The 15,395-nt window shown below is 45.1% G+C and overlaps 1 protein-coding gene across 7 annotated transcripts in view; it reads left to right on the plus strand.

Annotated features, from left to right (window-relative positions):
* FAM210A (family with sequence similarity 210 member A) overlaps window positions 1-15,395 on the plus strand; it is a 462,026-nt gene that overhangs the window by 114,114 nt on the left and 332,517 nt on the right. For 5 of the 7 annotated variants that reach the window (XM_069620813.1, XM_069620812.1, XM_069620811.1 and 2 more), the window contains one exon: window positions 7,131-7,304. The exons of the other annotated variants lie outside the window; for them this stretch is intronic. The gene's annotated coding sequence lies outside the window, so the exon portion shown is untranslated. The remainder of the gene's footprint in view (window positions 1-7,130; window positions 7,305-15,395) is intronic. 7 annotated transcript variants of the gene reach the window in all.

Genomic DNA, 15,395 nt, shown 5'->3' on the forward strand with positions numbered 1-15,395 from the left:
ATGCATAATGAAGTGGATTAGGTGGTCTCAAGATCAAGTCAGAAGAGCACATACCCTTGTTGGCATAAGTTCAACACCTGATACTTTTTATGCGATTGTAAGAGTGTTTATTTGGCTACTCACTATGGATGAAATTTAGAAAATTAAACACCTAACCAAGTACAGGATAAGTAAGCAAAAGGATAGGCATTACACGTGCATTGCATCTGTATCCCTAATATTCACACTAAAGAAGACCTTTTTAATTTAAATCCACATTGAGCGTCACAACTTATAGTTGAAAAAGGACATGTACAGTATGACTTACATTAATATTGAGGACACGAAATGGCATTTGTGTACATGAAGCACATAACCAGGAAAATAGACAAATGATAAAATATAAATGTGACCAGGACCTTATTACCCTATATGCAGTATGGCTTGAGTGACTTCAGCATCACATTTGATTGTGATCACTTATGGATCTTTTAATGTCAACATAAGTTTATTTAGAAACGCAATCCAATGTGTCTGTTGTTGTGCCCTTTTACTTGGACACAATGTGAAGCCTTGCAACGTACTCTCAGTGAGGTGATCATTACATGTTGTTAAAATTTAAAAAATTAAAAGATCAAGGAGTATTCGGATCCAAGTGGTTTCTCTTTGTCATGTCACATGTCCGTTCAGACATTGGTATATGATGACTGAGTACCAAGCATGATTGAGTGTTTGAGTTGCTGGTAACAAAATTAATTTGAAAGATTAACACTAATATCAACAATCGGGGGAGGGAGGGAGAATTCTACTGGAAATATTTTTTATCAGACAAAATAATTTCACCAATCGGATAAATACATTCAATTATGCTTTATTGAAATTGATTTGGCTGTCACTGAACAATTTACTGTATACACTCGGATCGCTAGGATAGTCCTCTCTTATGGCTCGTACAGCACATGCAGGCATGAATCTGCCCTCTCCGTCTTCCAAGTAGAGTCCCTACAGGCTGTGTAGGCCGTAAGCCTCTACCATCTTTGGAAATAAGAGAAAGTATTGAGTCGGAGGAAGTGACATTTAATTTAAACAATTTCTGCTAAAACCGTGCAACATTACTGATCAACTGATTTCAACAACAAATGGAAAAGAAGATCTATACAATTATAATCTTAGGCCATTAACATATTTGCTGGACAGTGGTTAAAGGAATATATTGAAAGGACTGGAATTGTTTTAGATTAGCTTTGTGACTAAAACATTGTACATTTATACATTTTTAAAAAAAAAAATTTGAATGGGAGCAATGATTGGTTGACGATAAATGAATTTTGACATATCAAATAAAGCAAACGATGGAGATTGATGCACATGTGCATTGTGCAGTTATTACAGAGCAATTTTAAAAAAAGGGTTTTCTATAACGGGGTTAGACACGATATGCAAAGTTTGTGCATACGTACCATCAGCATTCTCATAAACGTAACTTGTAAGGCACGTTGCCCTGAATTGTGTTTGCTGAGTTACGAATAGAAGCAGAGGATCGTCTTCTGATAAGTAGTCCATGCATGTGGAGGTTCGCAGCAACAAGTGTTGGCATCACTAGAAAGCAATGGCACATACAGAGTGGAATAGTCTTCCATTTTACGCTTTGTGATCTGGTGAATCTTCGTCCCGGCTAGCAGTCATCTCCACCATTTGTTGCTGGCTTTCCCATGCAAGTATTTCCTCTTCCATGTGTTCTGGTTCGTACATGAACCCCTTGATATCTGCATTGATAAGTGATGCATGAAGCTAGGAAAAAAAATGCAGAAAAAAATGCATTTTATTTATAAACCAAGTTAATTTAGCTGTGTGCTTTCAGGAAATACAATGAAGTTGGAAAAGTAACCGGGTTCGAAATTGAGATTCGATGAGCAGGAGCTAAAACCAGCTCCTGGGTGTTGGGCATCAGCATGTAGGCAGGAGCTACCTTAGGGGAACCAGGAGCTACCAGAGATGCTCTTAACGTTTTGTCCATTTTGTATGAACCATTGTGTTTAAAATGTATGAGATGTGCTCTAACTCTTCTTTATTAACATTCTCAAATACTCAGTTAATGTCACACTTTTAGAAGGCACCAGTTGGCCCTAGGAGCCTAAAGTAGTTCCTGCTAGCTGTTGGCCTCAAGCTAACCAGGCTCTACTTTGCTAGAAGTAGGAGCTAAATAGCTCCCAGCTCCTCTCAATTTCGAACCTTGAAATAGCTTGTTTTAGAAAAGGGGATACAGTCCATTAATTATAAACATAAGTAAAGTAACACATTATCAATGTGCCCATGCTGCAAATTAGAACTCAATAGAGAAATAATTGTGTAATAAACCATTACACAAGTTACACTGCATGACTTTGAAGACCAAATGGAAGAGCACTTTGCAGCAGCGTAAATACCTTGTTGTGCTGTAGCCAATGGGGAAGTTGATAGCAGTCTACCAAAGAACATGCGTCTTGTAGACCAGAAATCATTTGGATGAACATCAACCACATAAAACAATACGTGGCATGGACAAAAGGTTTGTTGATTTTTATTAAACGCAGATGCGTATCATGCAATTCCATGGAGGTGTTGTGCACTAATGTCATGGCAAAGGGACATTGCATAGCATTTGCGGCTGCTGATGTCCCATAGATGGGCGCATGCTATGGTTGATTAGTGCCACTTAAACTTGGGGCGATTGCGCGGTCAATTATCACAGATGACGTTTGGGGACCATCATGTTGTACAGATATTACGAAATGTAAGTTGAGAACCACTGAAAGAAATAATTTAATACATTTATATTTGGTCTGATGCAGATATCCTTCCAATTGCTCTATATAAATACTTGGTGTACCTCTCCTTAAATCCAACAGTACCTTTACAAGCAAATCTAAGCAGGCCTATTCTGTTTTGTACAGTATTTCTGACTTTCCTACAGCTCTGAGAGCTGAAATAGTTTTGAACATGTGGCAAAATGAGCCATTATGCCAAGCAAGCTGTCTCGCATCAATGCTATACCTGTGTTCCTTTTTGATTTCTTTTGGGTCGGTCAATGGGGCCGTGGAGGCAACACAAGGAGAAACCCACCGGTCAATCATCTGGGACTGCTCCCTGTGACACGTTATGGCTACCCCTGTATTTGTGTTCCACAGGGACAGTGCAGAGCTACGACAGGGGAGCTTGCTGGAGGATGGAAGATGGTACCGGCTGGAGCTAGAAGGCAAGCCACTCAGAGACAGGAGGCAAGGCGAATGGTAGACCACCCAGAGCCAAAAGATGTAAGGCAGGAGCAGAGGTCAGACACATAGAAAGAGGGAAACTGTCAAGAAAGGAGGAGATGTCTTCAGCTTATCTCCTCTTCGGGTTTCTAGTTCCAGCGACGACGTCTCGTCTTCAGGACCCTGCTTTTATGCAGCAAGACCCCCATTCATGCAGCCTTGCTGTCACTCACACAGTGGGGTGGCTCTCCTGGCAGGAGAGCCCCCTAGCCTATCGGGGCAGAGTGCGACTTGGGTTGCGTAGGCCACCCTGTCCACGGTGCCTATTCCCCCTCCCACACATCCTGTCAACCCCAGACTCGGTGGCACCGAGAGGAGGGCTTCTGTGCAGAAGCCTGCCAAAAGGACGAACAAAGGATCCCCGACCTGGGTTAGGATTTCAGAGAAAGACCCGAGAAAGAAATATTATAAGTTCTGGCAACAAAAAAAAACACACCGGATCAAAGTTAATATTAAAATAAACTGGCGGTATGTTAGAGGCTGTCAGTAAAAGTGGTAGCCTCGAAGAATGGGAAAATCCCATAGGAAAATATTTGCAGCCGAATATTTACGGTAGTAACCACTGCCACCAGCCAGAAACTTTTGAGAGAGGGACTGTACGGCACCCCCTCGAAAAATTAACACTAGGGAAAAACTATGAACCCTTTTCAGTACTTCAATACTAAGATGGGTTGTACTGGTTTAGTTCATAATTGACTAGTAAAGTCAATGGGGACTTTACATGCCCTGGGAGACAGTCAGTCCCGGGGTATGGAGTCTGTTTGGGGGTCGCTACGACACCCCTGTGGTACGGCGCGGAGGGTGCTGTGTGCCACACATGTAAAAGATGATTCCTATGAGGGTGAGAAAAACCCCATAGACCATAAGCACACAGGATAGCCTAAAACATACACTAGCAATCTGCCTAAGAGTGGGAAAAAGGTCTCGCTCTTAGCAGGAGAAAAAAAGTTAACCCTTCAAATCCAGCAAAACTGCTGGGGGACTCTATAAGTAAGGGAAATTAGCCTTAGAAGAGAATTCTCCCGAACAGTTGGGACTACCCAGTGGAGACGGGTGTGTGAAAGACTGAGATGAGCAGGAGGCATGGAGTAGTGAATGCTCTGCAAAACTCAAATGAACATTCTGTTCGTTCATATCAAATTGATTCAACAACCAACATAAAAAAAGAAGGGCTCAATACCTGGTCAAGTGGGCTGTCAAGCCGTCCCAGGAGGAACAGAGCGCAGAGGTACAGTTTGGTGCTGGGAATTCAAGCACCAGCAGTCCAGGATGCTGTCAGGCAAGAAGACGCCTCTCTGTGGGTCTAACATCTGAATACCGTGTGAGGTAGTAACCCGACCTCTGAGAAAAGGTGGACCACGCGTTCTGGAAAAAGGTAGGGTTACTACAGGGAGCAAAACACTGCTGATCTGCTGTATTGAAGGAGAAGTCATCAGGTGCTGCGAGAGATGAGACAAGAGACCCACAAGCTGCAGAGACGCCATAGTGAAGGGGAAGCCACAAGAGACCTGAGCGAAGAGGAAGCCGACCCCGAGACTGACCCAGAGCCCAAGAAGAACGGCACAAAAGTTACGGGAGGGAACGGGCTGGCTGCTGGGGGCAGACAAGAGTCTTGCCAACTGCAGAGGGGCACCAAGTAGGAACACCTACATATCTGGGGCAACATTGGAGCCCCCCCTCACAGACAATAACCCAGAGAGTCCAAAAAGTGGATATTTTTTTTATAATTGAGGGGAGTCCTGAAAATCCCCACCTAAACCAATGACGAGTCATCTGTACATCCGTAATCTTTCTCGTGGCAGTACTTGGCATGCGAGTAAACCAGTCACGAGAAGCATAGAAATGCAGGTCTGAGACCCGCTCTCAAAACAAGGTAGTTTTGCATATTATTTCCTCAGGGCTTGGCTTCGAGTAAGCAACGTTGGCCCAAAACAAAGTCAAAGGAAGACATGAGAAGGGAGGTATTTCCCCCTGGTATGGTGAAGTTGTGAAACTAAGAGAAAGAGAAGCCAGGTGAAGGGAGTCATTCCCCCCACTCCCCACTGCTTGTGTTGAACTGTTAAATCAAGATATCAAGAGAAGGGAGTCATTTTCCTGGTAACCAAAGTTGTAAAGACTGTTTGATAGAGTGTTAAGAGAAAGGCAGTGTGTCTGCTGAGAAGTGCTTGAAATGTACCTTTTGTGTTTGAGAATGGTTTTGCCCCGGGAAGGGAACCATTCCTCTAAGAAGAAACCAAAACTTGGAAGTTAACTTTTATCCCTAGTCCAGAAGAATGGTGTCGTTCGTCTGGACCAAGGTGGTTCACTTTATCTCTAGTTTAGTTTTAAGTGCAAGGGACAGAAGTATGGGTTTGCATAGGATGGTGGACGATTGATTTACATGGATATTCTGACATAACCCTTAGTGTTTAGTTGAGGCAGGGAACCCCTCTTAGAGATGGAAAAAGTTAGGTTTTCTCTATATTTTCCTGACTAATAAGTCTATAGCAGTTACCATGCCAACTGTGTGTCAGTCTCCTCCTTCTAGTTCCCAGCTTGAAATGCTTTCCTCCGAACCAAGCAGCAGGTTTGTCTGTCGAGTCTTCTAAAAATGGAGCCCTTTTATGCCTAATCTTACCTGCTCCGAAAGAAACCTATATTTAAAAACATACCAGCGTCTGATTTAGTTATTGATTGTTTATCAAGAAAATGTCCATTACTGGCCTCTCGATGAGGCGCTGTGATTAGGAAGATTTCTTTAAATGCAGCTACTTCCAGTCACACCAATGAAGCAAGGTTGAGCCTTTATCCAATACTTCTTAAACCCTCCCCAACACTCCCCCCTTCCCCTGCTTGAGTGAGCTGAGCCTCATATTTTGAAAGGTATAGCTCTAGCTTACTCCAGCCTTGCAGCTCAGCCTCTGCTTTGATCCCAGGGACTGCTAAGAGCCAGGGCAACACATACAAACTTTCATGGACATTTATCTACAGTTAGTCTTGTATGGACTCCTGAAAATCATTTTATTATAGGCTCTCACTGTTGGATGAACTCATTGGTGTTCTGTTTACTCCTATCTTTGCTCCTAATGTTTTAGTAATGTTTAGCTATTTCTTTTAATTGTTTTATTTTTGACTGCTTTTTCCTGGATTGCATGTTTGTCATTTCGTCTTCTGTGAATTTTCTTGAATGCCCACATCACCTTTTGTAAATGGGGAGTCCTAGAGCTTTACCTCACTACCAAAATGTAAGCAGATGCTACTTTGGGTGCCTTTTAACGTCTTTGGTCTGTGAATAACTGTTTGAGTGTTTTGGCACTCTGGGAAAGCACATTCAGCCTCTACTTTCTCTTTCCCGTTTGTTTGGCCAGTGACTTCCACACAAATGGCAAATTACATCTTTCAAGTTTTGTCAACATCCTCTCCAACAAGAACTATTGTTGAAGCTCCAGTTTTGTCCCTGCTTTGACCAGTTCCATTGATTGTAAGGGTGTTGGTCTGCTTCCCTGCGGTACCTCCACCGCCTCTAGTGCTATTTGCATTTCCTAAACTCTTGTTGAATCACCCACTTGAGCCAATTCATGCTTTGCATCTGTGCCTTAGGCTCTGTTGAGACACAAGTTGACTTTGCAGGAGTTGTCGCGGTCCAGCAGCCTGAGTGTGTGCTACAAAGTTCTTAATTTCTTTTCCCTGCCACTATTGTAATTTAGTTGATGGTGGTGACTTGGAAATTTGAAATCTATTTTTCTCATTTTGTTGTCTTGTGTTTTTTGCTTTCTTTTCCTGTATTCACATACTGTTTGTATGTTGTATTTTTCTTTTCTGAATTAATTTTTTGAATTGTCTTAATGCTTCAAGTTAGATTCATGTTTCTCTATTTAGGACAGTGTCTGTATACTTTGGCCTGGCACATTTGCACCGGCATGTCTTGCATCACCTTATTGGAGTTGTGATGTCTCTCCAATCTTCAGTTGAAACTCTGTATTTGTGCCTGTTTGGGCTGACTACTCTCCTTGTGATCCTAATCTTCAATCCAACCGTTTCTCAGAGCTGAAGGTAAGGAACTGTATCACTGTTTTGTTACAGCTGTATAGAGATTTTCTTTTAATGTAGCCTCCTAAAATGCATCTATTTTGTGTAGTTGCTGTTAGACAAATGTGATTTACCCACCTGCAATAAGTAATTGCATTCACGAACGCACATACTTGTATTTGTTTGATATAGCAAGTCTTAATAGACTATTCTTCCTTTTATCACTTTCATAAAATACATCTTTTGGACAAACGATATAAAAGCAACATAAAGGGAAAAGGTTGCATCTATGGATTGGGATTGCTGGGAACTGTTAAGCTCCTGCTTGTGGCTTAAAGGTGCCTTCTTAGCTGGATATCGAGAGCTAACAAGAGCTGCGTTTAACTTCCAAGCCAGCCGTGCCATACAAATATACCTGTTTCATGCTTTACTTGGAGCAGAGGGAGCGTGCATACACCATGAACAGCACTTCGCTAAAGGCTGTAAGACCTGTTCTACCAGCGGCAGAGAGTGTGTGCACACGGGAGAGCAGGAAAGAAGGGCAGAGTAGGATGCGTGCTGTGTTGGTCTAGCAGAGAAACCACTGCTGCTGAACGTCACAATGTACTGTGTGGTGGGGTCAGAGACTTTGCCCTGCCAAAAGTGATCAAGGACTGCTCTCCCCTCAGTTGTTGGGTAGTCACCCCACCTTGGCATTGCCAGAGCCTATCCTACTCCACATGTAGTGTGAGGTAGTTGGAGGGGACTCCATTCCCTGCCTCCCCTGTGTATTACAGTGCATGCAAAACTCTTGGTACCACTATCCCGAGCACAGTAACGTTCTGGCTAGGTCTCTTGTCTTTTCTGTGCACTTCTGCCGTTCACAGAAGTCACCCAGCAGAAAGGAAGATCTGGAGCACAGCTGCTAAGGCCAACACATCTCTGCAGGAAGGCCGCTACTAAATATCACAGCTGCAAGATACCGGAGCTCCTGCCTAGCGGCACACAGCTGAGCTCCCACAAAGCAGAAGACTGGTTCAACAAATATGGGACGCCGGAGGGGAAAAAAGGAGTGGCTTCCAGAAGCCCTGATGAAACAAGTGCCTCCGATCACAGAGGGGGATTGGTTTACCAGATTATTTTAAAATTATGGCACTGAGTCCCACCTCGTGTGGAAAGCTGCATAGCTGGAGTTTGGCACAATAGTGCATGTGACTGGTAGGACAAATGGGGGCAAAGCAACAGAACAGAGCTGGATAGGCTTGGCTATAAAAGCCCAGGAGGAGCAGAATAAATGATGTTTGGGTGAGGTCGCCAGAGTAGCTGGTAGATCAAGAGAGCAGGCGGTCAAGAGCAGACAGTGGAGAGGAGTGTTGAGGAGACTGTTGCAGTGTTGGGAGAGAGTGCTTGTAAGGATGTATGGTTGTGTGTGTTTGTCTTATTGGATAATGTAGTGGGTGTGAGAGAGTTTGACATTGTGAAGGTAGGTGAGTGAATTTTCAGTGGTTGTCTGAGAGCGAGCAAACGGAGGGTTGAGATATTGGGATGGGATTGGATGGGAGGGGATGAGAGGGGAGCGAGAGGAAGAGCATAGTGAGAGTGGAGAATGTGAGACGACCAAGACAAGGAGAGGGGAGGGCAGATGGAGACAAGAACAGGGGGGTGGGAGTAGCCGAGAGAGAGTGGCAATGAGACTAAAGGGGCAAGAGAGGAAAGGGAGAGAGGTCCTGGCACATCTGGAATTGACCAAGAAGTCTGAGGATCCTTTTGAAGTTCCGTAGGGAGTTAAGAAAATGCTTTGGCTTTAGGTTGTAGCCAAACAGTAGGGATTACCTGGCATTAGTTACCACTGGGACTATCGTAGGGAGTAGGGGTTCCTAGGCTAGAGTGGAAGAACCCCCGACTTGAGGTTGTGAAAGCTAGGGGGATGTCCCTAGTCGGTCCACTTGCCCTTCCCATATCGCGTTTCCTGGAAGTTATGATAAAATCTTGACCCATGTCATTGGAGTTTGCGGTTTGTTGAGGCGATCTGTGATGGCATTTGCCAACTGAAATTCTTCCTACCTATCGGCCATTGCGGCCTACCTGTCCACTGACTTCTGTTCATTTTCACTGACCAATCCAGTCATTAAAAGGCATTTTGCTGGTCTTCTGCATCTTTTTCCACCGGTGCGCACCCCTCTTCCGAAATGGGATCTGAATGTGGTGCTTACCGTGTTGTGCCATAAGCCATTTGAACCCATGGCCACTACCGATCTAAAATACCTTTCTTGGAAGGTGGCCTTCCTAATCGCAGCGACATCGGCGAGGCGCGTAAGTGAGCTCCAAGCTCTTTCTGTGGAACATCCGTTCATTACTTTCCTTAAGGATAAGGTCGTGCTTTGCACTCGTCCTACCTTTCTGCCTAAGGTAGTTACCGATTTTCATTTGAACCAATCAATCTCATTACCTGTCTTTTTTTCCAAACCCGGCATCGGATGCTGAGAGTCTTACATAATCTCGATGTCAGGAGAGCCCTGAAATTCTACCTCGCTAGAACGAGTGAACTAAGGAAGGGGCTCCTCGCAACTCATCGTCTCATTTGCCAAAACTAAAGGGAAACTGGCTTCCAAGGTGACCATCTCCCGATGGATTGCCTCCTGCATCTAGGAAGCCTACGGCATTCAGGGCTTTCAACCACCCAAAGGCATCATGCTCATCTTGTACGTGGCAAAGCGGCTGCTGTTGCCTTTCTGAAGTATGTTCCTTGGGAAACCATCGCCAAGGCGGCTACATGGGCTTCCCTGTCAGCTTTTTGTAAGCATTATTGCTTGGACCTGAGCTCCAAGGCTGATGCCCAGTTTGGCCAGCTGTCCTAAAAAATGTGTTCCAATAGGGGGTGCCCATCCACCCAGATCAATTCAGGTGTGTGCTTAGGAATCTCCCACAACTATGGAGGAAAGGGGACGGGACGTAGGAGTATAACAAAGTTACTCACCATAGTGACTATCTTACTCCTAGTCCATAGTCCCCTTTCCTACACACGTCCGCCCGCCGCCCCCTCTTAAAAGTATCCTCTATTATTGCTTAAATGGTCTCAGACCTGGCTATAGAAAAGGACTGAAGTGCAATGCACTGGGCGGAGTTCAGGAGGGTTGGGTTACGGCCATGTGCGGTACCTGCATAAAAATAGGACAAACATTTTTATGCTTTTTTACAAAAGTGCTCCGGTCCCGTCCCGAAGGACTGAATGTGGAGGAAGGGGGACTATGCACTAGGAGTAAGGTAGTCACTACGGCGAGTAACTTAGTTATTTCACTTCACTGCTCTTGGAAACAGCTTTTAACCGAGAGGAGGTATTTAAATCTTTGGGAAATCTGAAAGACTTCCGTGTGCCACTGCACTGCAGTGCTCAAACAAAAATACATGAGAGAGTGGGGAAAAGGTCTGTCTTTCCAGGATAAAAATTAAAAGTCCTAAAGTCCAGTAAAAGAGCTGGGGGTCTCTAAGGTAGAAGGGAATTGGCACATTTCTGATAATTCTCCCTAACATGGTGCATAGCCAAATGTTACCTTGGCCTGCAAATATTGTTGACCACGAGAGTCGTGTGCAAGCCACATCCATTGTTCGTCTGCAGTCCTGTCTGCATGCTAGTTTGGCCACTGTCTTCGAATTGGCTGGCATGCTGAACAGTCGTTCCCAGAAGGACGTAAGGCCCAGTCTCGTACACCAATATTTTATGTTTCAACCATGGGGTTGACCAACTACCTTCCAGTGGCAGGTAGTTTGAGAGCAATTCTCTGTACGTGTGTAGCGCAGGTACTGTCCAGATACGGACACAAAAAAGCCACAGTTTTATGTATAGTGTGTGCTCAATGGGGTATAAATCGCATTCCATATGTAGTATTGCATTAGGCGCACTTCTATGCTGTTGCAGCAATGATTTTAAGACTTTCTTTTCAACCACACTCCTAGACCTGGTTTTAACATGACCCGCAGATCTCTGCACCATCCAGAGATACTGGGGTCACTTGAAGTCTATACATTTCTAGTGCAGGTATCGAAGCACCCCGCCCATGTGACTGGAAAAACTTATTGATACCCCTGCTGTACTTTAGAGTAGTGGTTGCTTTTATGACTTGCTTGCCCCAAGTTCCGTTTTCAGCAAGACACAAGCCCATATCGTTATAGGAATTTACATGTTTAAGTCTAACTCCCTCTATCTCTATGTTGACCTTGACATGTTTGGCTGTCCTAAGTCTAAAAACTAGGCTTTTTGTTTTATTTTTAATTGCCAACCCAAGGTCGCTGCATTTCTTGACAAACTGCTGTGGTGCACTTTATGCCCATTGGAGTAGTCGACAGCAATACTGCGTAATCCGTGAAGAATAGCGCTGGCTACCCACTCTCAGGGGGGCAGAGGGGAATATTAGGGGGAGGGGTGTTCATACTATTGGCCTCCAGCTCTTCAATTAACCTATTAATATAAATACAGAATAAGAGCCAGGCCAGTACGCATCCCTGCATTACTCCGCGCTGTACCTTAAAACCCTCCATATTCTCTTCACTCAGCCCCAATCGCACTGAAGCCCTGTTATTGGAGTACAATGCCTGTATGATGGACAGCATGCCTGCTGGGATGTTATATCCTTTTAGCATCTGCCACAGCTGGCTTCTGGGAACTGAATCGAAGGCGGTTTTAACTTAGCAAGCACAGCATACAGCTTGTTAATCAAAATGATGTGGTTGCTGACTGAGGTCTAACCTACGGCACTGCTCGACACTCCCCATCCCCTGTTTAAAACCTGCCTGGAGCGTACTGATGATTCGTTTCGCCTCAACCCATTCCTGCAGGTGGGCTAAAATTCCTTTTGCGTTCAATTTCCCTACCCCATCAAATAGAGGTATGGGGTAGTAATTCTCTTGGCGGTCTTTGGCTCCCTTCTTAAAAATGGGGACTATTATGGTCTCCTGCCATGTCGGGGGGGGGGGCGGGCGGGAGGACACCAAACTGTATAGCTGCATGGAAGACTCTGGTCAGTATTGGGCCCCAAATTATCATTAAATTTTTATAAAAATCCACAGGTATGCAATCGGGCCTGGCGCATTTCCCATCCTCAAGGCTCCTATAGCTTTCTCCACTTCTGCTATGTTCACAACATACCCTATGGGGTCCCCCATTTGATCACCATGTGGCTCTACCTCATTCAAGTGTTTTGTCTTATCCTCAGGATCCTCATATAGATTCTGAAAATGGTTGTGCCAAAATGTGGCGGTATGCTACATTGCGGGTCACGGGAGGTATCTGGTGCCATGCCAAGAACTAATTTCCGAAAGCTACATGTACCATTGCCCTACATGGACTCCCATCTTGCCTGGAAAAATTTTTTCTTTCTCTCTACTCTTAGCTTATACGTTGATATATACTAGCATAGCATACTAGTGTCAACATTTGGGCCAGATTTAAGGCATGCTTAATTTCTGGCTTTACGCAAGCGGCAGTCTTCATCATATCACCCTTAGTTTGTTAGGGCACCTAATTTTGCCTTGTTCTTTTTGCCTGGCTTAGTAAAAAAGGCCTTTAGTGATGCAATTATATGGCCCTATTCGCTCATTCCTTCTGCTGGTCCTGCAATCGAATCACAAATTGTTGATATGTGCCCACCGACTGAGCTGTAGATCTCTGGCAAACGCTCCTTACTCAACACCTCAGCCCACTTCACCACCCTTCTTGAATGACTGCTAACGTCAATTGGAATTACCTCTCCAGTGTCATTGTCCCCATTCATGTGTCCTAAGCAGATAAGCAATACGTGATGGGCTTGTGGTCACTCTCTTTTTGATCCGCTACTTCAAATGAGGTAATATGACCCCAATCTTTTACACCTATCAGGACATAATGTATCCTGCTTGACCCATTATGCCCAAAAAGTTATTCAGGGGGCTGATCCACCACCCAGCGGCCATTACATGCTCTTGAGATTTACATCATTTAAGAGTCGTGCTCTCTACCGCTAATGGATACGATTTTCTTTCTTCGTATAGTCGGCCATTAGAGATGATATTCCCCAGGCAGCATCTCTGATGGGCTGGCCTGTGTATTGCCGGGTGTGCCATTGTCATCGTTGAGGAGTTCTATTAAGTTGCGCAATGGGTTTCTCTGTTCCGAGTCGTCGTAGTTAGATGTTTGTTTATGTCGGGAGTGTAGCTGGCGAGGGATTCCAGTCTACCTCTCACTCTTCTAGGTGTCTTTCCGAATCTGTTTTCTCTGTTGTAGGTTTCTGTGTGTTGTGTCTGTGGTTTGATAGTATAGTGGGGTGTCCTCTGGTATTCTCTGGGTCCTTTATTGTGGGCTGTTTGATATCTGGTATGGCTGGCTTGTAGGTGGAGAGGTATTGGTAGATTTATGATGTCTTTGTTCTAGACTTGGTCCGGATCTTTAGTTCATTTAGAGGGGAGGGCGCGGGGTTGGTGGGGATTTAAAGGTGTTGTGTATTCCCGTAGGTAGTTATTGTTTGTTACTGGTGTGGTTTATTTGGTCTTTTATGTTCTGTTTTCCATCCTTGTTTGTCCTTCTTGTATCGGGGCATCTTGGACGTTGTGGGCGTTTTGTGGTTGTTGTGGGTCAGTGGTCTATTGATGTTGTGCATCAAGCTGTTCGAGTGGTAGGCTCCCTGGTTGGGGGGCAGGAGAGGGTCGCTCATGTTGGTTGTTCCTGTTGGGTCTAATCATGCCGGTTATGACGTTCTGTGGGTTAACACATTGACAAATGCCTCGCTGTGATTCTAGGTCATGGTGGAGGAAGCCCACATTTGTAAGGGCTAATATGCTTTTGGTTACAGGACCGAACGCCCTCCTGTGGTGAATCTTGCTCTCTGGAGTTTTCTGAGGTTTGTGGTGCTATGCTTTGAAATGTTTGGAGTTGTAGTGGTTGCGGTTGGTTTTCAGGGGTGGAATTCCAAGGGACAAAGCCCAAGTTGTTTAGGTTCAAGTATCTAAATTCACTGGTCCTGAAGATTCAAAAGGTGGCTAAATTCACAACCTTAAAGATTAGCTTGGCTAAGTTTGAAGGAGGTAAGCTTCTGAGTGTCTCGGTTCAGAGGTGGGGGGGGGCTTGAAGTGACAACTCGGTCATGGCACTGTTTCTGTTGGAAATAATTGTGCAAATGAATGCAGTAGGGTTTGGAAGAAGTAGATTCTGAGATGTGAAATGCACTAGTTGCGGAGAGCAGAGAAATTCAGGCAGGCAAACCTAGAGTTTCTAAGTTTGCAAAAGTCAGGTTCAAAAGCAGTGAGATACATTTTCAGGCTTTGAAGTGGCAAAGTTCAGATTGTCCAGGTTGAGTGATGGAATTCAAATCAGCTCGGTTCTTGGGCAGAAATCTTATGGTGTCCACATTAGAGTGTTTAAAAGTTCAAAGCAACAGGAGAGCGTGGCCAAGCAGCAACCATGACCCCCACATTTTAGCAGGGCTCTGAGGTGTGCACCACACTAATAACACAGAGCTGTGTCCAAAGAAGAGCTGATGGGGAGAAAATGACTACCAGAGCCCGTGAATGACCCAAGAGCAGATACTGCCGAACAAAAGCACCTGGCGGTTGAGCCGTGACGTGGGTGCCTCTCAGCCCAGTCCAGCTGTGCTGACAAGGTACGGAGGCCGGGTGCCTTGTGTTCCTCCCGGCCTGACATGGAGCTCCTCTGTGTGCTGCGGGATTGTATTGGGTCTCACTGCCCGGTGCGCAGCGACACCCGTGGTAGAGACTCTGCAGGTGGGGCCTTGGGGAGCCGAGGATGGTGCCCACCTCCGACATGGAGGGACAGAGGCCAAGCAGTCTTGACCCGCACAGACAGCCCCACTCCTGCAGCCAGAAAAGGCCTTCCGCTGCACAGCGCCTGATACGGCAGGGCATCAGCCCGTGAAGTTGAGCAGCGTGTCTGCACCAGAAAGGGCCATCATGCACGTTTTTGCTTGAGAGGCATTTCGGGCATTGGAGTGGTTTGGAGGAGTCTGGTCTGATGTAGAGAAGGCTTTCTCACTGCTGGCACACTTGGGTCATCCTTCCTACCAGGCATATAGCCAGTGTGGGTCCCTCCTCCATATTAAGATGGGCCAAAAAAATAAAGATGGTAAATCAGCTGACTTTCTCTCCACCATG

Source organism: Ambystoma mexicanum, chromosome 5q, assembly GCF_040938575.1.
Source record: "Ambystoma mexicanum isolate Mex_15411 chromosome 5q, UKY_AmexF1_1, whole genome shotgun sequence".
Taxonomy (NCBI): domain Eukaryota; kingdom Metazoa; phylum Chordata; class Amphibia; order Caudata; family Ambystomatidae; genus Ambystoma; species Ambystoma mexicanum.